The sequence below is a fragment of the Ambystoma mexicanum genome, chromosome 3q (assembly GCF_040938575.1).
Source record: "Ambystoma mexicanum isolate Mex_15411 chromosome 3q, UKY_AmexF1_1, whole genome shotgun sequence".
NCBI lineage: Eukaryota > Metazoa > Chordata > Amphibia > Caudata > Ambystomatidae > Ambystoma > Ambystoma mexicanum.
The window spans coordinates 822,257,323-822,278,903 of NC_090926.1; positions in this window are offsets into that span (position 1 = coordinate 822,257,323).

The window sequence follows — 21,581 nt, forward strand, 5'->3', positions numbered from 1 at the left end:
CATTGCCCTTCTATGGAATGCAAATATAGATGTGCAATACATTGCAGACAATTCCACTGCAGTTGCACCATAGGTCACAGCCTACTTAACCAAAGCAGCAAGAACACAGCTCAAAGACCTCTGGGATGACATATCATCTGACAAAACACTGTCACAGAAATTGTACAGCTTAGCCATAAAAATGCTCTCCCATAGAGAATGTGGCTGCCACAAAGCCGCAGACCGTTTAACCGATACTGCCTTGTATGGAAAATCTGAAAACAAAGTATGGCTAAGTCTTGGTTCTGCTAAATCAGAAAAAGAATTCTCAAACCATTTGAAGACATAAAAACAATAGCCAAAAATTATCCCAACAGCCAATACATTTTAAAAAACAATTCACTAGACACATACTACCCAAACAGGAGTACCACTTTGGAAACCATGTGTCTATACCACGTAGGCCAAAACTTTAGAGACACAAATAATATTAAACCAGATGAGAAGAAAGGTAGATACAAGTTGATAATTGTGAAGGCAGCCTAGTGAAACTTACCAAACAAAGCTTAATTAATCATATGAAATTGACATTAAAACTCCTCAACATAAAGAACTTTATTACATGTCTCTACTACAACTTTTTTTTAAAAAACTTTTTTTATTAAACAGCTTGGCAGCAGAACACAGGCGAACAATACAGAGGGTAAGCACAAGGTGGGAACAGTAGAACCAATACAGGCATACAGGCAGTGCATCTAGCATTAACATTTTCTATCAAGGATGTGTACTGTGCAAATACAATATAGGAAAGCCCTTGGCTCAGGATGAATCCCCCGCATGGGTGGGTGAAGTGGTTGGGGGAGTTGTATCAGGTGTCGCATTTAGCTCTGACATATAGGAACGAAACTGGATCCAGACATTTCTAGGCCTCGAGTGGACTGGTTGTAGACAGGTCCATGCCTCCTCAGTGTCTGAGGCCCATGTGAGAGCGCTGAGCCATTGCGCATGCGTGGGGGGTGCAGGGCGAAGCCAGCAAAGCAGAATGGCTCGTACCGCAAGGAGTATGCAAAGGCCGGCCAGTTTCCTGGAGTTTTGGGGTAGCTCTGGAAAGTCATGAAATAGGCCCTTCATTTGGGAGGGGTCGTTGGATCGGTTAAGCATAGCAGATACAGTTGAGAACACCATCTCCCAAAATTGGGAGAGGCGGGGGCAATCCCAGATCATGTGCATGTAGTCGGCGCCATCTTGCCCATACCTGGGGCATCTCGGGGAGTTATCCCTAAACATACGGTGCAACCTGCTCGGAGTATAATGAAACCTATGCAACACCTTTAATTGAATCAGTTTAAACCGGGAATTGGAAGATACCCGGTGTATTTGGGTGCACATGTGGGTCCAGCGCTCATCCGTCACATCCACCCCGAGGTCCCCCTCCCACGCCCGCCTTAGCCCAGTGAATTTCGGAGTGGTTCTCGATTGCATCATTGTGTATAGCCTAGATATGTTCCCTCTAGTGGATGTGGGGGAGGTTAGTTCCTCGATAGCAGGGTCATCTGGTGGCATTGCTGGGAACATGGTGTAGTTTCTTTTAAGGGTTTTACGTAAGGCTGAATACTGAAGCCACGCACTCGGGCCACTCTTCAAGGACAGTGGCAGTTCGGGCCACTCCACAAAGCTACCCTGCACGAATACATCGCGGAGCAGCTCGTATCCTGCCCCAGCCCATCTACGCACAGTCGGCGGCTGAACTCGTGGGATCCCGGGGAGAAAGTTCCACAGTGGGAGATTGCCATGAAATGGATGAGGAGTGTCTAACAGTTTCCACGTTTTCATCAGCGCCAGGGAGGTGCACGCCACCGGGTCCAATGCATCCCGTGCAAAAGGAATGGGCTGTATCACCAGGGAGCGGATATCTCGGTCGCTGACCGCAAGCCTTTCAAGTCTGACATGTGGAGGAGGGTCAGCTGTGTTAAACCAGTAAGACGTGTATTGGATTTGGGAGACCAACCAGTATTTAAGGAAATCGGGGGCCCCAAAACCGCCATCAGGCATCGGGTTGGACAGAGTCCCGAGCTTGAGCCTGACCACGCCCGAATGCCACAGAAAAGAGTTGGTACTGAGTGTCAATGCTTGGAAGAAACCCTCGCCCGGCCACAGGGGGACGTTGATGAACCTGTATAGTAGTTGGGGTAATACTATCATTTTTAGTAACCCTATTCTACCCGCCAGAGAGATCGGCAATTTGCTCCATGCCGGGAACTTAGTTGCCAGCTGCGCTAGGTAGTTTTGATAGTTCTCCTCGAGGGTTGTCTCGAATTGACGCGTTATTTCGATCCCCAGGTACGTGAACTTCAATGGCGCCCACAGGAACCCCATCGTATCAGGAAGGGGAAGGGTGCATTCCGTGAGTGGAAAGAGCGTAGATTTTGAGCAGTTCACCTTGAGGACCGAGATGTACCCGAAGTAGATCACATCTTTCAATATCGGGGGTAAGTTAGTGGAGGGGGACCGCACAAAAAGAAGTGCATCATCCGCGTAGAGGGATACAATATCGGCTTGACCCGCCGAGTGAAGTCCTCTGTGTGAGTGAAGTTGTCGGAGCATGTCGGCGAAAGGTTCTATCGCTAAAGCGAAGATCAGGGGGGAGAACGGACAGCCCTGTCTCGTTCCCCAGGCAATGTTGAAGAATGGGGAGCATCTGTCCTCCGTGCGGACACTGGCCACCGGCCCCAAGTAAAGTACCTTGACCCAGGAACGAAACACCGGCCCGAATTTGCATTGTTCGAGCACCCGCCAGAGGTACCTCCAAGAGACAGAGTCGAATGCCTTCTGCATGTCGAGGGTCGCAGCGACCGCCTGCACATTGGGGCTAATTCTGCTGATTATATTAAAGAGTCGTCTAATGCTCAAAGCGGTGGAGCGACCTGGAATGAACCCCGCCTGGTCTGGGTGTATAATGGATGGCATACAGGGAGCAAGCCTGGTCGCTAACATTTTGGCAAAAATGTTTGTGTCACAGTTAATGAGGGAGAGTGGACGATATGAACTACACTGAGTGGCAGGTTTACCAGGTTTAAGCAGTACCGTAATTGTGGCTTCCCGGAGTTATGGGGGGAGTGTGCCTGCCTCCACCGATTCCTCCCAGATAGCCAGTAAGTGAGGGAGTAAGAGAGTCTTATAACATTTACAGAATTCGACCGGATGCCATCAGATCCGGGGGCCTTCCCCGAGGAGAGAGAGTCTATGGCTTCCGCAAACTATTCAGAGGTGAGTGGACAATCAAGGGAACCAGCGGTCTCGGGGGAGAGGACCGTTAGGGGGAGAGCCGTAAGATAGGAGTCCACCTCTGCCTCCGTGGCCTCGTCCGAATTGGAGTATAGGGCTTCGTAAAAAGCAAAGAACTCCGAGTTGATGTCTTGTGACGTGGTAGACAGGGAGCCATCTGATCTGACAATCCCAGGTATATGTGGAGCACCCAGCTCATGACGGACGAGTCTAGCAAAGAAGCGGCCCGGGCGTTCGCCCTCTCCGTATCTCTTCGCCAGACCGGGGCTATCTAGGAATTTTTGTTCCCGTTCCGCCAGGGATCGAAAAAAGTCCAGCTCTACTCCTATAGCTGCAAGGGTCGCAGGGGTTGAGGACCGCGAGCACTGGGCCTCCAGGGTTGACAGTTTAGTTTTGCTGACCGCGATATCCCTTCAAATTGTTCTAAGTATACCACTATCTTTGGACAGTGCTATGCCCCTAATGTATGCCTTAAAGGCCTCCCATAGGGTGGCGTGGGAAGACACCGAGTCCCTGTTCATTTCGAAGTACTCCTCAATGGCTACCTTGAGCTCCGATCTAAACAGAGGGTCAAGGAGAGAATGCGGTTTCATCCTCCAGCGTCTAGTACGGTCTCCGTCCAGTCCCTAGCCCATGGTGATGGTCACCGGGGAGTGGTCAGATAAGGTCCAAGGGAGGATCGTTAATTGTACCACATTTTTGATCAATACATCAGAGACCACCCACCTGTCGATTCGGGAATAGGAATCGTGGACTGAAGAGTAAAAGGATAAAAGGAATAGACACGGGAATCAGGGTAGATCAGTCTCCAAACATCTACAGCCGCAAGGCGGGGGAGGGACGACAGTGCAGCATAGGCTGCCCTGGTGAGTTAGCGGGGCCTGGACCCAGATCTGTCGTGGTGGATATCAAAGATGGTGTTGAATTCCCCCCCCCAGAGGATAGGGACCAGAGGGAAACCGTCCAGGAGAGATGTGAGGTGTGTGAGGGCTATAGATGTTCAGCAAGTTCACCTCCCTATTCTGGAGTATTGCATGGAGAAGTACATATCTGCCCTGGGTGTCTATTTGTGAAGAAATGAGTGTAAATTTAAGACTCTTATGAATAATAGTCATGACCCCTCGACTTTGAGTGGAGTAGTTGGTGTAGTATCTCTGGGGGCCCCAGGTTCTAGCAAATCTCAAACAATGTTCGGACCGCGCATGTGTCTCTTGTAAAAAACAGGATCTTGGACCCATGTCGCTCCACGTGCAACTGTATCTGTCTCATTTTTTTAAAGTTGCCCAATCCCCTCACATTCCAGCTCATAAAGGTTAGATTGTCTTCCGCCAAGGGAGGGGTGACGCGCATATCGCCGGGGTAATGTCCAGTGTGCCGATGCTGCAGCCCTGTAGCCCCATCAACATTGCATTACCCTGCTGTCCGCCCTCGCTGACAACGCCACACTTTTTCATCTATGGAGTGCGGGTGGTTGCTGACCCCCGCGGGGCAATGCCTCGATTTGTAGATAGCAGGTTGAGGGCCGATACGGGAGTCGATGAGGGCCCGGGCCGCGCGTGGGTCCAGCATGCGGAAGGTTTCGGTTTCAGTGACTGCGGTTCTCCACACCAGCGTCGCGCGGCCCTAGCAATCCCGTGGCCCGTTCCCGGTCGCCAACACAGAGATGTTCCACCGCCACTCGGGTCTCCACGGGAGTGGCAGGTCGCTGTGGGACCGAGGGCCGGGACCGTCCAGCGCCCCTCGAGTTCCAGATTTTCGGCACGCAGATTCGCGGGCAATGGGGTATGGTCGCACCAGTTCCCGATTACAGGGTTACAGGCACCGATTTCCTTCGGGATTTGGACCAGTTGGTCCCTGGACCAGCAGCTCACGAATCGTAGTAGTCTGGTACAAGTTGTAGATTGTAAATACCCAAGATCAGGATCGAGCGATCTACCTCCCATGGAGCTCATGTTTCAGGCGGCCATCTTGTTCAGCGCTCAACAGCGCCCCCTACTACAACTTTTTAAACTTTTTAAAGAAGAAGATTTATTAGATACCCATGTCTCCTATGAAGATGCTTTCAAAGCAAATGCAGCACTATAACAAATATACACCTTTCACAGTACAAAATGATGTTAGACAATGAACAGCAACAAGAAGAAGAACTCCAAGCACAACTAAATATAGACACTCCTAACAACAGTCAAACTTCTCTAACAGGAAGCCAAGAACCACTTGGACAACCACTCATACCAAATGAGGCTGAATTAGCCATGACTGAAGTAGAAAACACCATGTACCAGTATGAAGAGTCTACAGAAGACTTTGCTATACTCAAATCACAATTAAACAATGAACAGCATAGCATTTTCCTAGAAATAACAAGACAAATTGAACATGGTATGCAGCAACAAACGAAAACTTGTACCTGCCAAGACTACAAACCTATACTGCTATATAGGAGTGGTCAAGCTGGTTCAGGGAAAACATTCTTAATACAAATCATCAGCAAGTTTCTCCAACAATTGTCAAACAACAAACTGTCTGCTGTTGTAACTGCCACCACAGGTTTAGCTGTCTACAACATAGGTGGTGTCACTTTACACTGATTACTACTCCTTCCAGTAGAACACCAAAACAAATTAGACTGCTACAAACTTTCTCCAGAAGCTGCAATGTAACTATGCAGAGTTTTGTTTCAAATACAAATGCTGCTAATAGATGAGTTGAGCATGGTCTCCAACCTAATGTTGGCTCTGATTCACCTGAGATTACAAGAGGTCCGCAAAACAGAGTACGAAGAGCTCTTTGGAGGAAAACACATTATTGTTTTCAGAGATCTTCTTCAATTAACACAAGTTGAAGGCGAACCTATTTTTAAAACCTTAGGGCACAAAGTATGCCGTAAAACTCTTGGCAGCATAGGAAATGTCAATCTTTGGCAACATTTCCAATACAAAGAATTAACTGAAAACATGCGTCATTCTGCATACCTCACCTATGCCAACATTTTGAACAGTATTCAGATTGGTGTTCTATCTAAAGAAGCACAGAGTATCTTGAATATCAGCCGCATACATGACCTATACAGCCTTAACTCATGTGCTACTGATGATGCACAAAAAATGTAAACTGTATGTCCTTGATGCCAACTCTTGCAAGCTGTGCACAATTCAATGAAACAATGTTGAAAAAAGAAATGCAACCAATAGTTCAAATTTGCTCCACAGACAAATGAGGTGCACAGTATGAACATGCCACAGCATGACTAAATACCTTAGAAAACTCTATCTCTAACACAGCTGGTTTAGATAAAATATTAAAATGATCTTTAAACTGTAGAGTAATGCTCAAACGTAACCTTGACGTGGAACAAGGACTAATTAATGAAGCACTTGGTACAGTTGGTGGCTTTCAACATACCCACATTACAACAACATTCAGTTTGTCAATATTCACTTTGACAAACTATCATAAGTTAAAAGGATAGGATGCTCAATAGCCCGATTCCTTCTTTTCAAAGACATGTATGTACGCAGACCTGGCTGACCTTCAGCCTTCAGACCTGGCTGACCCGGCAGCTCCTTTGGCTAAGGGCCCCAAGGCAAGGGTGGCTCCTACATTGGCGGCTCCAAGACGTGTCTGCAGGTGTCCGCAGGTGAAGCCAATGAAGCCAGCAGCCAACAGACACCAACAAAACTGTAAGTGCGGCATGGGTGGGATGTAGAGAAATTACTCTACTCCAGAAAAACCCACCACTCTATCTTACCTTTCCATAATGTAGCCTGCCATAAACTTACACCATGCACACATAGAGAGATTTGTGACCACCATCCTAAATCTATTCAGGGCTGGACTATAAATGTTGCCTTGCATTATATATTAATATACTTGCTAATGTTAACAAGTGTCACACCTAGCGAGAACTGTGAAGATTGGCATGTGTCACATTTAGACAGGTGTAACAATGTTAGCTTCTGCCTCACTTAGATGGAACTCTGAACTTTAGCCTGCATTGCATCTAGATAGGATTGTGAATGTTCGCATGTGCCACACTTAGACAAAATTCTTAACTCAGCCTGCGTCACATCTAGGTAGGATTGTGAATGTTAGCGTGTGTCACACATGGATGGAATTCTTTACTTCAGCCTGCGTTGCATCCCGTTAGGATTGTGAGTGTTAGCTTGTGCCACTCTTAGATGGAATTCTTAACTTTAGCCTGCGTAGCACCCGGATAAAAATGTGAATGTTAGCATGTGCCACACTTAGATGGAATTCTTAACTTCCACCTGCGTTGCATCTAGATAGGATTGAGAATGTTAGCATGTGCCACACTTAGATGAAACTGTGAATGTTACCAAGTGCCACACTTGGATGGAAATGTGATCACTGGCCTGCCTAGCATCTAGATAGGATATTGAAGATTAGCAAGTGCATCTCTCAGATGGAATAGCGAATGATAGTAGGCATCACACCTAGACATAGGGCCTCATTACCCGGTAGGCGGTGAGCCATGGCGCTATTAAATACCGGCACCGCCTTGGCGGAAAGGGGATTTACCACCCCATTCCAAGGTTGGAGGGGCGGTAAATCAACTTTCCGCCATTGCCCTTCCCCATTCCCATTTCTGCCCCTTAGGGCTCTATGGGAATGGGGAAGGCGCTAATTACGGCACCGCAATTTTGCGGTGCCGTAATTAGCTCCGAGGTCCCTTAGCGGGTTGGATTTTAACGCTTGCAAAAAGCAGGCGTTAAATCCCCCAACCCGAAAAGGGACCTCGTAGTAAGGCGGTAAGGATTTACCGGTACCGGTATTTTACCGGTACCGGTAAATCCTTACCACCATCCGTGTAATGAGGCCCATAATTGCAAGGAGAAGGAATGCAAATTAACCAATCCACTAACAATTTCAACTGTCTGCATACACCTCTCAAACTCTAACCAAACACAACCACAAGTCTACAACACAACAATCCGCACAAACTTCACTACGCTGCAACAACAAAACAAACCACACATACACCCGCACAACAGCACATGACAACTACCGATCGTAAAACACCCCAAACCCAGCCAAAGGACCCACCGGGCTGAGGCTGCCAACAGTACATCACTGCTCTCTTGGACTTTTCCAGCTTACACTCACTAACTCACCCCCTTCCCCTTTTCAGAGCTGCCAGGGCACCAGGGGACCACTCTGGTGGTGATAGTGCGCGGTACAAATATTCTTTAACATTAACATTAACATACGCAGTCATCATTTATAAATCACAAGGTATTACCCTAGATCAAGCATTGATAGATATTGGCAGCACAGTGTTTAAAGAAGGCATGAGCTATATAGCACTATCACGCCTATGTACACTTGAAGGACAATTCCTAGTCAACTTTTATGCAAGTAAAGTAAACACTAATATTCCTTGCATTCTATAATACAATATGCACTCTACACACCCCATCTCAAAACATATACTGTTCCTCAAAAAAGCAAACGTTTGTAAAAGAAAACTAGTTCAGACTCAAATTGTACAGGATCTAACAACAATACCTGCAAAGAAATTAAAAGAAGCTAATACTTCATCAATGACCACAACCAAAGAAGGATATACTGCACACACAAAACCAACTATATCTTCAAAAAAACAACGCACAGTTCCAATAAATGTCTTAGACACAGAACTGTCTGGTCCATTCTAATATTCAAATACAACTGGTGTAAATTGCTATGCAAAAGTAGCAAAAAATATTCTATTCCAATTGCCACCAATTATTAAAAACATTTACTTAAACGGGACAGACCAATTATGTTTGCAAATGTTAGTCCTTCACAGATAGACTTGAGACATTGGGCCTCATTACGAGGTAGGACGTAGCCATGGTGCTATTAGCACCATGGCTACCCCCTTCCCACATTCCAGGTCCGGGTTCCCGAAATAGAGACTTACCAGGGTCATTCCAACCTTGGAGGACCCGGTAAATCCCCATTCCAGGAACCATTCCCCATTCCCATTCGAGCCCCCATAGGGCTCAATGGGAATGGGGATGGAGCTAATAATGGTACCGCAATTTGCCGTACCGTTATTAGCTCTGAAGTCCCTTAACGGGTCCCTTCCATAACGCTGGTAAAACCAGGCATTAAGGAAGGGACCCGCTAAGGGACCTCGGAATAGGGTGGTAAGGGATTACCGGCACGGGTGTCCTTACCGGTGCCGGTAATCCCTTACCTCCAACCTCGTAATGTGGCCCATTATCTTTAAATCAAGCCTCTCTATGAGACTGGCCTACCGCTATGATATACAATCCTGTGAAGTTCTCTCAGTCAAACTACCTTTGATTAACTCCCAGTCCCTTAATATCCACCTCATCTACCGGCCCCCAGGTCCAATAGGGACATTTGAGGAAGATATGTATACAATATTATCTAACAACCTTAAAAGTTCATTGCAAGTATTACTTCTAGGTGACCTTAACTTGGGCTTTAATGACCCCTTAGATAACCCTGCCTCGACAACAGCCAACATCTTAACAGAACTCGGCCTTACCCAAAGAATCAAAACTCTGACTCATAACATACGGAGAATACTTGATTGGGTGGCGGATTACAACTGCCATGCCAATATCCTCTATATCTCCTCTCTAGCCTGGAGGGACCACTTCCTACTATCATTTATGCTCTCTACCAATAGACCACCGTCCATACCTGCCCCTATCGCCCCACCTACACTAACCAGAAACACAAAGAATATTACAGTGGAAAGACTCATCCCTGCTTTTCTCCCCACCCTCAACTCACTTCTAGCTAGCACTAACCCCGAAACATTGGTTGATGAATATAATAAAATGATGGCTTCCTCCCTAGATCAGATCGCCCTCCTCAAAATGAGACCAAGTAAGCCTAAAAATGATTTGAACAAGTGGTTCACACCTTTCCTAAAAAACCTAAGACAACAAAAGAGAAATTGCGAGGCCTCATGGACACTACTTCCCTCCGAAGCCAATAAATTAAAGTTGACCAATATTTCATCTCTTTATGAAAAATAAATCTGCCTTGCTAAACTGGAATCCTATGACAACCATATTTCCCATGCTAATTCTAATATGAATGAACTATTCACCATACTCAAAGAACTGGAGACTCCCATCGCAATACCAGACACTTGTACCAAAGACAAAGACTTGTGTTCAGATATCCAACACGCACTCGTTAATAAAGTATCCACCCTACAAAATAAAAGAGCCCAAAAAAAGCATCTTCAAATGCCCTACCACCTCCCAATTCCCCCAAAACACTTCTGAAATCCATCCTGCCCATTTCAACTTCTCTAAAATACCATTATCGAGGTAGAAAAATTATCCTGTCTCTCAAACCATCTAACTGCCAGGGTGATCTATGCCCAACACAGCTCATCAAGGATGCAGCTCGGGACCTATTGCCCTTCTTTTCCAAGCTTATTAATGCTTCATTTGCCACTGGTACCATTCCCACTAACCTCAAAGAATCATGGGATCTTCCATTATTAAAAAACCCACCTTGGACCCCCAGCACCAACTAATTACAGGCCAATCACAACAGTTCCCTTTCTCTTAAACATATTAGACAAAGTGGCTTACACGCAAATTCAAAAATACCTGGAACTACATCACCTTTTAGGAGCTAGACAGTCAGGTTTCCGTCCACAACATGGCACGGTGACCGCCCTTATCGATCTGAAGGCCCAAGTTGATGAACTCATAGACAGTGGGACATCAGCCCTACTTCTCCTGCTTGACCTCTCTGCTGCTTTTGACTTGCTGGATCACAAGGTCTTATGCAACCATCTCGATTCAGCAGCACATTTTTCCAAAGAGGCCATAACTTGGAGTAGGTCATTCTTAAGCAACAGAACAATGAGGGTCTTCTCACCTTCAGCAGTGGCAGACCCTATACCCATTACCTGCGAGGTGCGCCAGGGGTTCTGTGTCTCGCCCACGCTGTACAACATCTTCACCAAGCCCCTTTTCGATGATCTGGACCATCTTGGTATCACCTATACTAACTATGCAGAAGATACTCAGATTCTCCTCCCACTTTCAGGGGATTATGATAAGGATTTGGCCTTGGTGAATAGAGTGTACCTCATCATCCAGGCATGGATGGCATCACACGGTCTATGCCTGAATGATGATAAAACCGAAATCATCATCCTGGCACCCCCAAAAACTTTTAAAAAAATGAGGCCCTGAATACTCCTCCTTCATAATTGATGGAAACCTCATCAAGGTAGCTATGGCGGTAAAGACATTAGGATTCTATCTCAACTCTACCTTGTCCTTCTCTAAACAAGTTAACACACTAGCGTCCAGTACCACGTATATGTGTAAACTTATTCAAACTGGTAAACCCTTTCTCTCTAACAATAGCTGCATCATCCTGGCCAGAGCCCTCATTCTGTCCCGCTTAGATTAATGTAATGCCCTATACATAGGTTTGAACAAAACCATCATCAGGAGAATACAAACCCTCCAAAATAATGCCTTAAGAGCGGCCCTACGCATAGCCAGAAGAGATCATATCTCTAAGAGTCGGCGACAAAACAATTGGCTCTCAACCAATGATAAAATCTTACTAAAAAAAGCGTCACTCACCGACAAATCGCTAAACAATGCTACACCTACCTACATCTCTGAGAGATTCCACAGACGGACATCATTAAGACCATCCAGACTAGTTACCCTGAACTGTTTGTCCATTCCCAGATTCAAACTATCCAAGATTGGGTGTTGTAGCTTCTCTGTTAAAGCGGTCCAACTCTGGAACTCCTTGTCCCCTTCACTCAGAGAAGACCAATCTTACCAGAACTTCAACATTATCACATTGTTCAAATCTGCTGACCAGTAAACCTGGGTGGTGCAACCCCCACCTAGGGATGACCTTATGCCTTTGTAAATAAGATGTAATTCAGCACTGCCTGCTTGTGATCCCTATGGGAAGAATTCGAATTCACGTATTCTTTATCATATCTATAAATCCGCCCTTAGTGCCCTAGTCCTCATCTATTCATGTATGTACTGTATTTTACTTTATGTAACATTGTAACTAAGCTTTGCAGATTCTTGTAACTGTTGTGCCCTGATACCCCAGGGTCTGGTGCACATTACAAATAATAAAACAAACAAGCAAACAAACAGAAATGCAACCAACAATCCTGACAACACTTACAGTGGGCCTCATTCCGAGTATGGCGGTAAGGGATACCGGTCACCGTTAACAAGACCGGTGCCGGTAATCCCTTACCGCCACATTCCGAGTTCCCTTTGCGCCCTCGTCCTTAACGCCTGCTTTTAGCAGGCGTTAGGGACGAGGGTGCAAAGGGGCTTTTTAGCCAATAACGGTGACGGTAAAGTATGGTCACCGTTATTTGCAATTTCCCCATTCCCATTGAGTCCTATGGGGGCTCATTTGGGAATGGGGAAGAGCCCTGGGGAATGGGAAATTACCGCCCTGGTCAACTCGGAATAGGGCGGTAATTTCCCATTCCACCAGGGCGGTGCCGGTACGGATCCGGTGCCGACCAAAGCGCTACTACCGCCATTGGTTAGCGACGGACTCGGAATGAGGCCCAGTGTCTCTGGATAAGTCAGATATTGGACTACTGTGCTGGAATGGTCAGATTCACTATAAACTCACAAGAAGATCCACAATATTTTCTAATGTACTTACTACCAGTACTGGAAAACAAAAACATACCTGTAAATGAAATCTTCCAGATTTCATACATATGGAAACATACATGCACTCTTTGCAACCATGTGGCACAGGAACAAATCCCTAATGAACGCTTCGTGTATGTATGTATCCATACCTAACTGTGAATCCATTTCATTTCAGCAACTTGTACATAATGCAAACCATGGCAGATTATGTACTACTTGCAATTCTGATAATCGTTCCACTTTACAAAGACAATCACATAGTGAATATGTAATAGTAATGCTTTTACTTTACAGTGCAGATGGTACCAAAAACAACTGCAAACTGACTGGATTCAAACATGGACAAGTACCACTCGGTAAGAAAACCTTCACAACAGTAGCCATAATCTACCACACAGGAGCCACAACCAATGCGGTTACTACACTGCATACATAAAAAAATATTGTGGGTGGTTTGAATGTAATGAAACTTCCATTACTCTAAAACAAAGATTACCAGCAAATCTTGTAAATGCTTACTTAAAATTCTTAAGACTAAAATGTATTCACTAACCTGAGTATAAACATCTACAAAATGTTTTCAACAACCTATAAATCCACAAACTAATAGAATAGGACAAAAGCTATCTAACAGTGAAAAACTATAAACAGTTAGACTAGAGCAACCAGTATCTAACTACAACCAGACAACTGCAATATACATTTTTCTAAGGAAACCCTACAACACTTATTATGTATAAAAATACTCTCAACACTTCAGAACAGGTATCTAACTGCCTCAAAATTCTGCAACAACCAAAAAGATGAAAGAATACTGCTAAAATGCAACAAGAAATAAACAGTTAGAATATGCCAACAGGTATCTAACTGCCCCAAAATTCTGCAACAACCAAATGAATACTGCTAACATGCAGCAAGAAATAAACAATTAGAATATGCCAACTGGTATCAAATTACTTCAATAGTACCACCGCTTCCAAGCCAAAAACGATACACCTATTCAATTCCTCCTACTGAAATCAACCACCGAAAAATATTGTAGCGTAATGTAGAACATTTTTTTTTTAATCCTCATGGATTTTTATCACAAAGACCCAATGATTTTACAAACAAACACTGTCATGAACTACAGAACACGTCCGTTTTGGACTTCCTGGTCCTTGTCACAACGGGGCTTGCACTCCATAATACTCCCAACATGGTCGTCCAGCGTGAAACCCCTTTCTCGCTCCATGCGCTGGACGTAACGTATTCTATTAATAGACCACGCCTTTCACGTCTCTGCGCGTCTCAATGCTGTGTCACGTAGCTCGCGGTATTGTTTCCTTGTACCTGTCTATCTACCCGTTCCTTGCCCCTTCCTTTCCTCCTATTTCCTGGACTTGTGTGCTATTTGCACCTTTCCTAGTTCCCCGGATTCCTGGACCCGCGTCCCGGAAACTGAACGCACTCTGGAGTCGGAAGAGACTCGGGCAGCCTTGTTCAAAACCAGGTCCGTCCGCAAGAAGGCAGCAACCAAGGACTCCAGCAAAGAATGGACTCAGGTGAGAAGGGGGGAACTCCTGACAGTTTGAGACGCCACCCGACCGAACTCGATAGCGACATGGAAGCCGCTGTTCAGGACCTGATGCGTGGCATGCAAGAACTATCAACCGAGATCCAAAATCTAAAGGCGGAAAACGCTGCACTCAAACAATTGGTCCTATCCCGGGATTCGGCCACAAAAGAAAGCGTCTTGTTGGGCGGCATTGTTGACAAATATGATGGGTCGGCAAAAACCCTTTGTGGATTCCGGGATTCATGTTTGGTCCACTTTACATTTAAGCCTTATTACTTTTCGACTCCCAGGGCTAAGGTGGGGTTCATAATTTCCCACCTTTCCGGGAATGCCTTAACCTGGGCTACACACCTCGTTAACTCTGGCGATGCCCTCCTAGATAACTATGATGGGTTCATACAGGCCCTTAAAAACATGGTTGATCGCCTTAAGCAGGTCTTTAGTGCCCAGTAACGTCTGTTAGACTTTCAGCAGGGTTCCCAGGATATGCTCACTTATGTGACCCGATTCAAACAATTGGCCAAGGAAGCTGATTGGTCCTCTGAGGCGAGTTTCACTCTGTCAGGAGAGGACTGAATGATGAGATTAAGGATGAGCTGGCCAGAGTGGCTCGACCAAACTCATTCCAGGCACTAAGGGACCTTGCCATGCAAATAGACATCCGTTCCCAGGAAAGAAAGGCTGAAAAGAAGAAATCCAGGGGAAATCCTTCCAAGGTGTCCTTTGAGAGCACCGTCAGAACAGACACAAACCCAGGCTCAGTCACAGAACCAGAACCCATGCAGGTAGGAGCCTTCCATGGACCCATATCCCCGCAAGAAAGGATGAGAAGGATTCATACGGGGTTGTGAATGTACTGTGCTTCTGACAAACATTTGGTTAGGGAATGTCCTCTAGTCCCCCCTCAGCGTTCGGGAAATGCCAGCTCCCGATCCTAGATGGAGCAGAGCTTCGGGAAAGAGATGTTTGCTCCACATCAATTCCATCCTTGAACTCTCCTGGACAAAACAAATTGGTCATGCTACAGGCACTTCTATCACCCTCCAAGAGCAAGACCTATCCCATTTTGGCCTTGGTAGACTGCGTAACAATGGGGATCTTCATTGATCATGATTGCGTTGCTAGTCACCAGATTCCGTACGGGACACAAAGTACCTTGCAGGTTGTGGAAGCCATCGACGGAAGACCCCTCACTTCAGGGCCCATAAGCCTGCAGACCAAGGAGATCCAGCTCTCAATAAATCACCATCAAGAGCTGATTAGGTTCGACATCAATAAGTCAGCCCACTACCCCATGGTATTGGGTATGCCCTGGTTACAAAAACATAATCCGTATATCAACTGGACAGCAGGATCACTATTCCTAGGCTCAGAGTTTTGTATGCCACACTGCCTATTCCTGGAACCTTCATTAACACCCCCTAAGGAACCGCATAAAGACCAAGAAACACCACTCGTGGTTTCCAATATCATACAAGTCCCTGAGGTCTACCAAGGTTACGCTGATGTGTTTTCGACTGCCATAGTCCAGGCCTTACCCCCACACAGGCCTGAAGACTGCACAATAGAAACTGAACCCTCAGCAGTGATTCCCTTCGGCAGGATGTTCATCCTTTCTGAACCCGAGAAAAAGGCCCTCAAAGAATACCTGGATACCAACCTTGAAAATGGCACCATAAAACCATCAAAATCTCCAGCAGGTGCTTCGTTATTCTTTGTTCCCAAAAAGGATACCCAGGAACTCAGACCCTGCCTCGATTATCGTGGCCTAAATCAATGCACCCGCAAAGACCGATACCCACTACCCTTGATTTCAGATATCCTGGAAGCCGTAAGAGGCGCGGTAATATTCACCAAGTTGGATCTCCGGGGTGCCTATCATTTGATACATATCCAGGAAGGAGACGAGTGGAAAGCCGCCTTTAGAACACCCTTTGGCTATTAGGAATACCTGGTCATGCCCTTTGGACTTTCTAATGCCCCGGCAGTCTTCCAATGTTTTATGGATAGGGAGTTCTCTGACATGTTGTTCCTCTTCGTCATTGTATATCTGGATGACATATTGATCTTTTCCAAAGACCCTCAAAAGCATGAAGAACACGTAAAGGCAGTACTACAAAGACACCAACTCTTGGCCAAACCCGAAAAATGCTTGTTTCATGTTACCTCTGTTCACTACCTAGATTTTATCCTTAGCCCAGAGGGAATTGGTATGGACCCTTGAAAGGTAAAGGCCATTCTGGCATGGCCTGCTCCCACGTCCGTGAAACAAGTTCAATCCTTCCTGGAAGTTCATATCAACCTTTTCCGAGATTGTTCAACCGATCGTTGCTCTCTTAAAGAAGGACACCCCTTTTATCTGGTCCACACAGCAAGACACAGCTTTCCAGCATTTGAAGACTGAGTTTACAAAAGCTCCTATCTTAGCCCAACCCGACGTAAGCCGACCATTTCTAGTGGAAACGGATGCCTTAATTACGCCATAGGAGCAGTGTTGAAACAGAAATTAGAAGATAAGCTGGAACACCCCATTGCTTATCTTTCACAAACCCTGACTCTGAGTGAAACACACTACTCTGTCCTGAAAAAGGAATTGTTGGCCATCAGCCAAGCCTTCACTGAATGGCGGCATCTCCTTCTGGGAGCTAGACATCCAGTCCATCTTCAGATTCTGCAATCATTGGAATATAGAAATAGTCTTCAGGCGCGTTGGGCCTACTTTTTTGCCCAGTACCAGTTCCACATTACTCTTGTCCCTGGATCACAAAATCTGATTGCTGACGCCTTGTCTCGACGTCCTGACTACGTAACCACTGAAGATAAGGCATATCCTAAGATGTTTTCCCCCACGATCTTCGTAGCTCAAGCAGTCAACTTCCTGGTAGAAATCCAAGCGCAAACCCAATCCTCTGAGTTATGGAAGGATATGTCAAGAAAAAATCAATGGAATCTAAGAGCCAAGGAAGGATATTTATTCAAGGACAATACACTGATCATTCCTACACAGAAATTACAACAGAAAATAATAAACCTCTGTCATGACACACTTCACTCCGGGCATCGTGGCATCACCAATATCCTCCGTCTTATACAGAGACAGTTCTGGTGGCCTAAAATGAAGACTGACGTACAGCATTATGTCCAAGCTTGTGTTGTCTGTGCTCAAAATAAGCATGATAACAAGAGACCAGCGGGTCTTCTACTGCAACCAACACTGCCAACTAGGCCATGGGAATTCATCGCAACAGACTTCATTGTGGAACTACCACCATCTCGAGGATACACTACTATCATGGTTACCATAGACTTGTTCACTCATATGGCTCATTTTACTCCCCTCAGTAAACTACCATCCTCCTCCGAACTAGCTGGAATCTTTCTGGAACACATATTCTGCCTGCACAGACTTCCTTTCAAGATAATATCTGATAGAGGACCTCAATACAGCTCACAATTCTGGAAACATCTCTGTCGAATTCTGGGAATTCAACGTGCCCTCTCTTCAGGTTATCACCCCCAAACCAACGGAGCCACAGAACGTGTGAATCAGACCCTGGAACAGTATCTTCGATGTTTCGCCACCAAGGTCCAGGATGACTGGTCACTCCTGATACCCGTTGTTGAATTCGCCTACAACAACTCTGAACATTCAGCTCTCAAAACCAGTCCTTTTTATTTCAGTCAAGGGTTCCATCAATCGTTTTTACCCTCTGTTCTTCCTCATTCTACACCGGTACCTAATGTTTACTCCTGGATCAAAACCCTTGTCACCATACACCAGGAGGCCAAGGAATACTTAGAGAAGGCCAGATCGCAGAGCAAGAGATATGCGGATTCCAAAAGAAGACCAGGCCCCTCTTATGCAGTTGGTGACCAAGTATGGTTGTCATCAGAATTACTACCCCGACATCTAAGACTAAACAAATTGGCCCCCCGGTACCATGGTCCATTTCCCAGCAAGGAAATTATTAACTCCGTCTCATACCGGATCAAACTACCAGACTCCTAGAAGAAAATTCATACAGTTGTTCATACTTGTTTATTGAAACCCTACATTCCATCCTCCCGGAAATCCTGTAGACCTCCTCCTCTGCTGGCCGACAACCAACTGGAATATGAGGTATCCCGGATTTGCGATTCCAGGTATAAACGGGGCCAGCTTAAATACCTGGTTGAATGGAAAGGATACCCTCCTAGTAAAAGAAACTGGGAACCTATTTCTAATATCAAGGCCCCTCGGTTGCTCAGAAGATTTAACCTCATACAGCTGGGCAAACCTGGAGGAAAGGGTCTTCGGAGGAGGCATGTTGTCATGAACTACAGAACACGTCCCTTTTGGACCTGGTCCTTGTCACAACGGGGCTTGCACTTAATAATACTCCCAACATGGTCGTCCAGCGTGAAACCCCTTTCTCGCTCGATGCGCTGGACGTAATGTATTCTATTAATAGACCACACCTTCTGCAGCTCCGCATGTCTCAATGCTATTGCAAAGTAGCGATCCGACGTGTGTCCCGTAGCACGTGGTATTGTTTCCTTGTACCTGTCTATCTACCCGTTCCTTGCCCCTTCCTTTCCTCCTATTTCCTGTACTCGTGTGCTAGTTGCACCTTTCCTAGTTCCCTGGATTCCTGGACCCGTGTCCCGGAAACTGAATGCACTCTGGAGTCAGAAGAGACTCGGGCAGCCTTGTTCAAAACCAGGTCAGTCCGCAAGAAGGCAGCAACCAAGGACTCCAGCAAAGAACGGACCCAGGTGAGAAGGGGGGAACTCCTTGACAAACACAGGAACTGGGCAAATTGCACAGTACACTGGTTTGAAGCATAGTTCTTCTAAAGCACTAACTATGAGAGTCGACAACGTACAGAAATGTCTGCTATGCAATGCAATAACACATTACAAACTACGTTAACTAACATGTGATCCTTTCCTTTATCACAGAGAATGAAAAAAACAATGTCTGCTCCAATTTCCATTGCATGAACAAACTACATACAACGTTAACAAAGCAAACAGTAAATATACAATGATTGGAGTCACAAACCCTGCAACATCACACAACCATAAAAGCAAACACCTAACCACTCACCATAACCCATTGATTGCATGGGTGTCTTATGCTGCAATGGTTGTGACCATTGCCTACAGTCTTAGGTGCATTGCGTGAAAAAACACTCCATACAGCCTTAACAAAGCAAACAGTAAGTATACAATGATTGGAGTCACAACCGCTGCAACATAACACACCCTTTCAAGCGAACACCTGACCACTAACTACAACACAAAATGCCTAGAGTCTTAGATATCAACATTCTAAACACAGTCCAACAAACCAACTACCACACACCATGTCCACTGTCCTATAAATACTATTACACGACTGGCAACCAATACACTCACTTTTGAAAACATACCCCCTATGCAGCCCACATACCACAGTCAAAATATTTGCTTGCATTGGTCTGTTAACATCTGTGGACAGCGCAGCATGGAACAGAGCTGGAATTCAATTTTGGGGAGTGTGTTGGTGTGGAAGAATGGCTGGAGAGGGTGGGGGAGTGAGAGATCGGTCAAATGCTGTATGTGTTTAGGTGAGAAAGGCTGTGATGTCATTGCGGTGTCCGCGGTCACTGCGGCTGTTCACAGACATGCTTAGAAGGGCCCAAGAAGCAGTCTGCCGGGGGCTGGGTGAGCAGTGTGAGAAGGACCAGGGATGCAGAGATGGGCCCAAAGAGTGGTCTGCTGGGTGCTGGATGAGCAGTGAGAGAAGCAGCAGGGGTGCAGAGAGGATCTTGCTGGCATTTGAACCTGTGTCCTGTGAGTACGTATCTCACTTCTAGGTCTTGTTTATGACTCCCACTGGCTCTTTCTTTTGCTGCTCTTTCCTAGGCATTGTTTCTCTGGGCCACCATCCACCCTCCCTCTAGATTTTGGTTTGAATCTTTATTGTTCTGAATTCTCACTTATTAGCCAAACAGGGCAGTGCCGTACATCTAGTCAATCTCTTTCTCACTCTCTCACTCACTCACACATATACACACACACACACACACACACACACACACACACACACACACACTCTCTCTCTCTCACACTCTCCAGCTTTTACTTCAATGAATTGGGGGGGGGGGGCAGGAGGGGTACATAGGCTCCAAAGCTAGAGCTCCAAGTTCAGTTTCATACTGGCAAACCATTGACTGCACTTCTGGGTATTTTATTATGTTCTGATGTATTGGTTTTGGGTAGTTAGTTGAGTATTTGGTGGAGAGGGCACGCATTGAAGAGTTTGTGCATTGGCTGCAAGTACTATGTTAGTATGTCAAGTGAAGTGGATAGGGTTCGAGGTGTTTGTGTTATGTTTTTAGTTTGTGGTCAGTTTTCAGGTGTTTGCTACCAAGACTCTAGGCCCTGGACACAACCACTGCAGCATAACACACCCATGCCTGCCAACTGACCACACCCAAAAACATAACACAACCACCGTTACCCTATTCACTTCACTTGAAATAGTAATACAGTACTTGCAGCCAATGCGCAAACTCTTCAATGCATGCCCTCTCCACCCCATACATATATATATATGTTTTACTTGGAACCCTTTGACAAAGTTTTTTCACTGAATTTCATAGGTTTTTAGTAGCGCAACTTAACCATAACGTCCCTTTAACAAAGTTTTTTCATTGAATTTCATAGGTTTTTATTAGTGCAACTTAACCATAATGTCCCTGTAACATTTTTTTTAACAAAATTTTAAAGGTTTTTATTAGTGCAACGTCACCATAACATCCTTTTCAATAGATGAAGACCACTAACATCTTATGTACTCAAAGTGGGAACGCCGGGTGGTAAAAAAAACAAAAAAACAAAAAAAAAAACACAAATCTTTTACCAAGATGGCCACCATGGAAAGGGAAGGCGGTGTATAAAGAACACAACAGGGCATGAGCAGGGGGTGGGGGGGAACAGGGGAGACACATGGGCATGAGCGGGGGGTGAGAGAGAACAGGGTACAAACGGGGCATGAGCAGGGGGTGGGGGGGAAAAGGAAGGAAACACGGGGCATGAGCAGTGGTGGGGGGAACACG